The 9718-nt window shown below is 44.5% G+C and overlaps 1 protein-coding gene across 1 annotated transcript in view; it reads right to left on the reverse strand.

Moving 5' to 3' along the window:
- The window catches only part of LOC105830905 (fibroblast growth factor receptor homolog 1), a 53488-nt gene extending 45834 nt beyond the window's left edge, over nucleotides 1–7654 (reverse strand). Inside the window, exon 1 of the mRNA XM_012670600.3 lies at nucleotides 6801–7654. The gene's annotated coding sequence lies outside the window, so the exon portion shown is untranslated. The remainder of the gene's footprint in view (nucleotides 1–6800) is intronic.
- Between the last annotated feature and the right edge of the window lie 2064 nt (nucleotides 7655–9718).

The following is a 9718-nucleotide window of genomic DNA, read 5'->3' on the forward strand; positions in this document are numbered from 1 at the left end:
GAAGCACGTTTCTCGCTCACTTCATTAGTGTCCTTAAAAAACTAAATTACTATAGAGAAAGTGATTAAGGTTGTATGACTTCTGAGAAGAAAAAAAATGCCATATTCCTCAAACTTTGTTAGGTGATAAGTATTATATTAATAAAGCATCGTTTAAGTTTGAGCAAGTTTGTGATACCTTTTGTCAGATATGTTTCAGAAAGATTTTTTTTAAGATGCTGTACTGTTTGTGATGGGCTCTTATGGGAATTCATCAAGTTTCACTATTTTTTTCAACTTTATTTGAGAAATAAATATAGAAGAAAATATGGCATACTTTCAAAACTTTGCAGACATGTTAATAAACATCTTAAAAATAAATTAGTACAAGAAAATTATGACTTCAAGGATATTTTTTGAAATATTGAAGAAAATGCGTTTTATACACATAATATAATTTTATTAATATTTTTAAACAGTAATTACTATGTTTTGTTACTTTTTAAAGATTTTTACACTTTCAGATTTTCGTTTTTATTAGTTGCAAGTCAAATGTAGTCTTTCTAAAAACCGTTAAAAGTATATGTTCACATACGATAAAATATGCATAAAAATGTTTCTATAGCTCTTAAAAACAAAGAACCGTTATTTAATAAAATATGAATATAAATATTACTTTTCGGTAAAGAATATTTTCTTAAACATGTTAATTAGCTTTATATTATGTTTCTTAAACTTTTGACAGAGATCTTACGAGTCATACAACCTCAAAAAGCAAAAATATTTTATCAGCCTGAAGGACATGATTGTTGAAGACGCGAAGAAATTTGGAACTCCCTCTTTTAACCCAAGAAATATAATATTAAACATAAAAATAGAAACGTCAGTGACCGCTCGGTGGTATTTCCAGTATTAAACATGTGGAGTTATAAAAAGAGGAATCTATTGGACTCTTTCCGACAACGAGACCATTTTCGAAGGAGGACAGTGTCTTAATGGGCTTTGCACGATTTATCATCTCTCTTGAATCGCGTAGATGAGACAGGCTTGATCACACTTCGTTCTCGTTAATAGAGAGTTTTCGCAATACCATAATACTTCACATAACGATATCGAGGTGGCCCACGTTTGACACGAGCTCGCGCATGATTTGTACTCATTGCGCGCGCGTTATTTTAACCGTTTGCCATATCCATTTTATTGCAAAAACTCTGTAATGCGCAGACGCGCGCGGCTCGACACGTTGTTTAATCGGCGTGAAGCCGCGCGCGTAGGCAGAGTTTTTCTTCTCGGAATCCATTTCGAAGGCACAGTGCCTGCCTTCGTAAATATATAAATACGTACGCGCGCGCGCGCGTGCGTGTCTGGCGGTTATTAATAAATTTCGCGGCAACGCCAGTACATCAGTAGCAATGGTGAATCTTGTATCGAGAGAGAAAATTGTTTAGTATTTGCAACTGTCATCGCATATTTTGATAAATTACAAGCTCCATTTTTATAATTATTACTACTATAATATAATGGTAACTTTACATCAGAATGCACCTCTAAAAATGTTTGGCGCGCTTTTTTGTCATTTCACCTTTATTTCGGTGAACGGTAGGTAAAGACACCGAATAATAAGAAAGAGCGCTAACATCTTTATATGAATAGTTTTACTAACGACGAAAAAAGTTTTACTATAAATCATATTACGTGGTGGACGCAATCGCAGTATAGTGAACGTCATCATTTTCTAAACATTCTCACTTAGTATTTACGTAGTAATAATGACTAACAGCTATTGCACGTTTGAAACAACTGTGAATGTACAGTTGGCATTGAAAATGGCCATAAATTATTGTAAAATTACAGTAACGTTTTTCTCAGCGAGCAATGCCACGATTTGCGTCGGAGTGATATATTAAACGCATAAAAAAGCAATATTTATGCGCCTTGACACAGTTACAAATGTACGTCAGTCCGTCCAGATTTTCCACTTCGATTTTCATTTACGTTTTCCGATCATTTCCGATCCAGGTATCAGGAGTCTAAACATTTCGAATGTATCCATTAATAATAAACGCCATTAATCTTTTTTATGTCTCCCGAACAATAAGATTTCATTAACTGGCGCATCAGCGAGCAAATATATCAATTGTAATCTGTGTTTTAATTTGTCAAAGGTTTTGGCTCTTGGGACGCTGTATGCGAGAGAATGGAGCAAGTGCCACGTCCGGGTATGAGACGTCTCGTGCTTCGATGATCTTACGACGGGAGAGGCCGAAAGAGCTCGTCGCTCTCCACGACCGGTAAGTTCTTACTTGAAATGCCCCTCGTCCAATGTAATTGGGTATTAACCGTCTCTTCGGCGTGATTACCGAGTGATTTAGCGGTGCCTCGCCAAGGATTAACTAATGTAACTCGTTTTTAACGGGCATTATCGTTAATTCGATCGATAAGAACGACACATTGCGAAGGAGAAAATTGGCCGGAGGCAGAGGCAGAGAACGGTCTCGTGTTGTACCGTTCTGAATTAGTTTTCCGACCTCTCGAGTACATTCGAATACAAAGATCCGTGAATCGCGAGGATGGCTCTCGAAACCAAAATAAAAATCTATGTTGCAAGTTATCGAGGTCGTCGAACGCTCCGTGTGGGATTTACGGATATGTTGTATTATATTTCCTTCTGCGCTACGCTTGACGGAGAGAAAAGTTGCGTTTTAATCCCGCTGGAGGACGAGAAAGGGAGCCGTGATTCAATACGAGGAGCGTTCTTGAACGACACTCGACTTTCGTGAGGAAGGGTGAAAGAGAGAGCGAGGGAGAGGAGGATTCCGCGTGTCTGGGACGGAGGAGAAAGAGGAGAAGGAGACGGTTGTACTACGAAGGATGGAGGAGAAACGTTCATTATTCTATTCCGGCGGAGCGAGGCCAGCAATCTGGTCTTATAAAATAAACCACTCTAGGCTCGCCCGCGGTCGGCGCGACGCGTCAAATAAATCGTACGTAGCTCGCTTCTTACGAGCTTACTTGCAACTTCAGTTCTATCTCCTGCCTCGCGTCGTCCTTTCTCTCTCTCTCTCTCTCTTTTGCTTTCTCGATCCCCGCGACACCTTCCCGAATCCCGTCGTCTTCCCATTTCTCGTTTCGTATTTATGAAAACAAAATCTTCGCGGGCACTTCGACGCGCCATTCCTCGCGTAAAGCAGCGTTAGGAGTGGAGAAGTTAAAGAATCGAAGGGACGAAGGACCGAGGAAAGTGGCGCGAACAATGCGCCGCACTCTACATATGTTGCACGGCTGTTCCTACGGTTCGAGGACGTTTGACCAGTCGGGGCTCCGAGTTTTTTCACGCGGATAACGCCTAAATTGTGTTTACTTCAGAGAAATATCTGAGCGAGTGCTAAGAGCATATTTTTAACGCTTGAAGTACCTAACGTTGTACTAAAAGGAAGCGGATAAATTTCTATGAAAATAAAGAGTGTGATTAAAATACAAATATTTCACTTTTAATTAAACGTGAAGATAAGATTGCCTATTCGGTCTGCAGTAAATCTTGGCACTGAATAATTTTGCTGTAAAAATATTTCTCACTTATATGAACTGCGAGTCGACACTTGTCAATTGAAACACAATTATTACCTAGACATTTCTGAGCATTTAGATAGCAATTGTAACATAATCTCTTCTATTCAAATCCAAAATTTATATAAAGATAGTTTTAATAACCTTATTGAAAATTGTTTTACATCCACGTAAACTAACTTTAATCTTAATTAATCTAATTTTTTCTCTTCTAATTCTGAGAATTAGCAAAAAATCAAGTTAAACCGAGGTTGAAGTTGATCTATATTGTTGAAAAACAGACACTAGAGTTAAACATTATATACGTCAGACAATTATTTATGTGAAATTGATACTGTTTGGAGCTCAGCGAGACGGACTCGCTAGAGCTTTATCTTAGAAAGAGAGACATTGATCGAGAATTTCGCAAAAGAACTGAGCTTATGGGTATCACCGGATACGAGGGACTCGTGCGAGCCACGCGATCACGATGGACAATACGGGAGGCAAGGAAGTTGCGCGTAGTGTAATTCATCTGGAGCGTGTATATTATCGTTCGCGCGGACCTGCTCGCTCGCGGCGTTTTGCTCAAGTAAACACCGGAAGCGAACACTGTTACTCGCTTTATGATACGCCCAAGACAATCTGAAGCGGCACTTCCAGTCCGTCTAGTTCATCCGTGCGCTTTGTTGCCGGTTTATAATTTGAGAAAAGGCGCCTAAGTGTTAGAATTAACGATTATTTTTGTGCCGAGTCAAGATGGGGAGGAGGAGGAGGAGGAGGGAAAGTATCTCGGGATAGTTTCGAGAGTTTCGAGCGTTTCAAGAGAGTCCGTGCGACGGCGCCGACTCTCTCAGTCAAGAGACACGGAGATTAAGTGCTCCGAAATGCCATTTACTTCACGAAATGCCTGGCGTGCCGTGGTAGCCAGAAAACGTAGCGGCGGCAAATGGTCGTCGCGGAGTTGTCGCGAGCGATTTACTTCCGACGATAATCTGATTCACCGTCGAGAGAGGGATCTCGACGGACGCGCGTTTCCAGATCTCTCCTTCTCTCTCCCTCTTTATCACTCGCTCGGCTGTGCGTACGTTCCCTTTCTCGATCTGGAATTTGGATTAAAGAAGAGGACCCGGCCCGAGCGAGCCGTGCGTCGAGACATGCGAGGGAAGAGATTAAGTAAAGCCGGAATAAATTACCTCCCCTTTCTCCCGCCTGCTGAATAATCCGTCGCCTGGTCTGGCCGGGACGGCAGAGGGTTAAACTTTTGCCGCGTATCTTTGTACGGGTAGAATGGGCCTTTGCACGCGAATTAATAACTTTGTTCCTTGGGTAAACGCAATTTCGATTTCCATTCGATGTGTTACTTTTACACGCGTCCCATTTGATTACAAATGGCATCGGTCATTCACGGACTGCTAGAGTTTTTCTCTTGTATCCCCTAATTAGAATATTTTATTTTTAATTAGTCAATTGCTGACGTGGTCATTCTAACTCCATTCCCTTTACACTACCTAGCGATGCCTGCAAAACATGACGGAGAGGCTCACGAAGAAAGATTGTTGTCGACCGGTATCGCGGTAGGATCTCTCTTCGTTCCAAATTAATTAGTCGATCAATTAACTGATCACCTTGCCGCGTTTCTTAATCGTTACCTGCGCGCGCGCGCTCTTTCATTATGTAGTGGCGGCGACGAAGGACTCTACAGTCGGGAATAAAACGAGGAGGGACAGAGGGCGATTAAATCGTTCTGCCTTCAAGGTTAAGGTTCACGGAGCCGTTTAATTATTTGGTTAGCGATTTTTATCTCTCGACGATTTTGTTGCGTCACGTTAGTCGTGTTTGTTGTGTACACATCTGAAGCCTTGCGTCCGAGAATTGGATGCCAAATATAAAAGTTAACATTTGCAGTAATTTTCTAGTAGCTTTTATATCTTTGGTACTCGACTCGGACCGAGTTCTCGGATTGTGGACACAGGGCTTAAGGCCAGAGAGTGTACACTCGGCGTATACGTTGCTTAGCATTGTGTATTGGAAAAGGAAATGCTCCGCTGCGCCGGGATAGAAAATTTCCATTCGGAGATCGGTGTTCACCGGTGCGTCTGCTAGACGCGTTCGGATGCATCGGGAAATAAATGGCACGAGTCCGCTTTAATCGACCAACGAGGCAATACCAATTAAAGTTGCATTCCCGAACGATGTCTTCTCGCTCGCATGCACGCACGCACGCGAAGTAAAACCTCTCCGCGGTCTATCGATACATCGCGCACGTCATCGCCCCGGTTCCCTCCCGGCCACTTCCGATGCGTATGCATATTTTCGCGCGTTTCCACGATGTAGCCGTCCACGATGTAGTTTATTATTTTTTGTATCCATTCAGTTAATTCACGAAAAGAATAATTTCACTATAATGTCCAAGAATTACGATCGAAAAATAATTTCATGTTGGACCATTAAGATAATTGAAGGGTTTCCTACAAGAACTAAACAGGACCGAAACGTGAATTTTGATGAAACAAAACAAAAACTTACTAATCATAAACTGTTCATTGTATAAATATAAGTTTTTGTTTTTTATATAAGTCATATGAATATAAAATTATACATTTTGATTAATATATTTTTAGGATTCGTATTAAAAGAATAAATTTGAAAAAATCTCGACTTGTTTGATTCTTGCGGTAATTTTACATTTACTATCTATTTACATTTCTCGGTTTCTGTTTAATTCTCGCTAGAACAAAATTGTTTACGATGTAACGCTACAGATCAGATTCAGTGCTATAACTCAAGTTAAAAAAAATAAATTTATTTGTGAGAAAAATTTTAACTCAGAAAGCTTAAATTTAATGCAAAAAGTTTTGACATTCTAGCAAGCTTGAACGTCCAATTATAAATATATTAATGATCCAATATTTTTATTTTCAGATCTGTATTTCAGCAAAATCATGTAGACACACATATAAAATGAATTGCTCTGGTTCAATATCGTATCACTTCGATTTGCTGAATGAACGAAGTGACTAATGTTCCTTCCAAGAACGGAGATTCCTAGAGAACCCACAGAAGATTTCCGGCTATATAGGTTCTGGGATATTTCAATAAGTCGCGAATCTCTCTGTAATAAATTTTCTACACGATGTATAAGAGCTTTCACCCGACGCGAGAGATACCTGCCCGAGATTCGGGCTTCGCGACGCGTTCTGACGACTACTCGACGGTCCGCCCACGTTCGTCTGCATCTTTATCTACAAGTGCGAAGCAGGCTTGCGTACTCACCGTGCGTATTGCGATCTCCTTTCCGAGAAAACTCCTTCGACGGCGTTTCGATAACTCCCTTCCCTCGGCCCCTTCGTGGCGGCAATGCCTCTGGCGCTTCTGGCTTTTCTCAATCCGTCGTTCTCGGGAACTCCACGGGTTGTTCTCTCTTTTTCACCCTGTGTCGGGAGCACCGGCGCCAATAATGCACCGCGTCTCGGAAGGGTTTGTCGAGGACGATAAAGAGACGGCGAGGCAGGAGGGAAGAAGCTGTGCGTGTGCTGGTGGAGGAGATTCGCGTCCGTTGCGAGACGACGTACGGGAGCTGATTCACTGTGTACGCATTCCCGGCTGTTATTTCAGGCCAGACGCGCGTGTCCGACGGCGGCGGCGGCAGCGCGTCGTCGTTCACAGAATCTCCTGTGCTTCTCTTTTCCACGCCGATTCCATCTTACCAGAGTAATTTTCTCACCTTATGCGATTACTCTTTTGATCCTGGTCACAGAACACAAAACGTCTATCCATTCACTGACACCGTAGCTTATCTATCACCCAGAAGACTTTGGTCTCTCTGTTCACTGGCAAGTGTCACTGTGATTTCGCGGAGATTATTAGTCAATGTAAATTAAAGTCGTTGGTGGCTTTTCAACACGCGGTGCTCTAGTTTTCCGGCTCTAACGGTGTTTCTCCTTTTCCTCCGTCTCTTTCGCTCTCGGAGTCTCGCCTCGGAGGCCGCGACGTCGCGACACTGACGATACGCGCCGCTAATACTCGTGGCAGACGACGACTACTCCGAGAGGAGGATGCGCACGAGGAGGAAAGCTCGGGGCGAAGTGCCAGAAGAGCCGTCGCTTGAAATAACCGCTCGCTCCACGCTCGCTTCCCTCCGCAACCCCTCGTGGTGGTTTAGTCTCTCTCTCTCTCTCTCTCTCTCTCTCTTTCTCTCTCTCGCTCTCTTTCTTTCCCCTACTACTACGACGGATGCCGTAAGCCGAGTGCCGAGATCGTCGTCGGCGAAACTCCGAACCCCACTACTGCTGCCATTCGGCCGCCCGACACCTTCCATCTCGCTCCCTTTCTAACGCTGCGCGTCCTCTCTTCTCCCTCTTTTTCCTCTTTTCCTCCTCTTCTGGCTTCTATCCTCCCACCGCGTTGCCTCGCGTCGCGTCGCATCGTTGCATCGTGCGTGCGGCCGCTCGTACGCACACGTGCGCGCGCGATGCAGTTTTCGCGCCACTCCGAGACGCGAAGGCCAAGACGAGAGACCCCCCTCCGTTTTCCCATGCGTTCAGGTAGTACCTCTTCAGAAAGTGTTTTGACTTTTCATGATATACTGATCTACAAGACCCGCGGAAAGTTTCCGATAAGATGAAAATAGGTAGCGAAAGGATTTTAATTCAGAGATAAAAAAAAATCCTTAGGGTCGAGAACGTTTGAAAGGAATGCGTTTCGTAGACAGACCTCCCCTATATTCCATATCGGAGTAATCGCGTGAATCGCCACCTCGCAGGTAATTTCGAGAACGGCCTCCGCTATCTCTTTCCCTCTTTCGCCTTTATTTTCCTTTCGTCTCCCCCTCGTGTTCGCCACCGTGTTCGGAACACATTCGGGACATGTGTTGCCCGAACGTCGACCACCTTTTCCTTTTCCCCCGTCATGGCGGCCGGGACGCAACCGGGGGCGCGACGGTGGCGAAACAACCGAGATTGCTAGTTGTCTCTCTCTTTCTCCCCCCCTTTTCTCCGTCGTCGCGTCTCTCCCTTTTTCACCCTCCTGGCGATGTTTGTCTCCGCCCGTTATTTATAGAAAGCCGACGATGAATCGTGACGACCTGATGGCGAAGACCTCACGGATACCTATTATTATCCGGTCGAATTAATGAAACTCCCCCTCCCCGTGGGCCGGTCGTGTTAATTTTCGTTTGCCGTTTGTGAAACAGACGCGCGTCGTATTCATCCTCGATTTCTTCTACTTCTTCTGTACACCGGGTCGCTGATACTTTTGCTTTTGGTTTGCGCGAGTGAATGAGTTTTCGCTCGCGACGTCTAATCGACGGTGTCGTTAATGAACCGCGTGCGCACCGCGAAGTAACATTTTCGTCGCGGATGATTCATCGATTTATTTTTGTAGTTTAATGTCAAGTGGTCGCGACGCGACGCGCACCTAAAGATTTATCTAGGACGACGCTGAAAGGGAGAGAGAGAGAGAGAGAGAGAGAGAGAGAGAGAGAGAGAGAGAGAGAGAGAGAGAGAGAGAGAGAGAGAGAGCAAGGGTCTTTGTCGCGTCACGTTCCTCTAAATATAAATCTTTACGGTGCCCCGTGAAGGAGCGCGAGAATCCCTCCCTCGTTCCTTTCGGTCTGCGACGGATTCGCGCCCCGTGTGAATTTATTCCCGCGCGCCATGGAATAAATCCCCGGCGATTACCGTCGGCCGTTCCTCCGAGGGAAACCATTAGGCGCGTAATTTTGTACAACGCGGCTCTGGACGCTTGAGAATTCCACCGGAGCGCACGGGCGATGCTCGATGGATCTCGATCGTTCTATGAAGCGTGCCGTCCCTTCGTCGCGATCTGTATCTGTAAATCGCGAGTTTGTTTGGCTGCCTCGTACGAGGATCGTTACTCACGGCGGATTATCCGGCTAATTAGAACATGTCGGTATAGATGCGAGAGTATGATAAGAGCGGTTATCCCCCTCGCTGCCACTGATCGAAGAAGACACCTTAAATCTCCTTCGCCGTCGCTCGCGGCTTCTCTTCCCTCCGATCGGAAAGGAACGCGGGGGGGGAGGGGGGTTACAAATTGGTCCAGTCATACGTATAAATAGTAACTCTAGTAAGGGAGAAGGAGAGACAGAGAGAGATTCATTGCGCGCGACGGCGAGCCGCACGCACGCGTCTGCGGAATGCGTGTCGTGCACGGGTTGGTTAACTCTTGTG

The sequence above is a fragment of the Monomorium pharaonis genome, chromosome 7 (genome assembly GCF_013373865.1).
Source record: "Monomorium pharaonis isolate MP-MQ-018 chromosome 7, ASM1337386v2, whole genome shotgun sequence".
Lineage (NCBI taxonomy): Eukaryota > Metazoa > Arthropoda > Insecta > Hymenoptera > Formicidae > Monomorium > Monomorium pharaonis.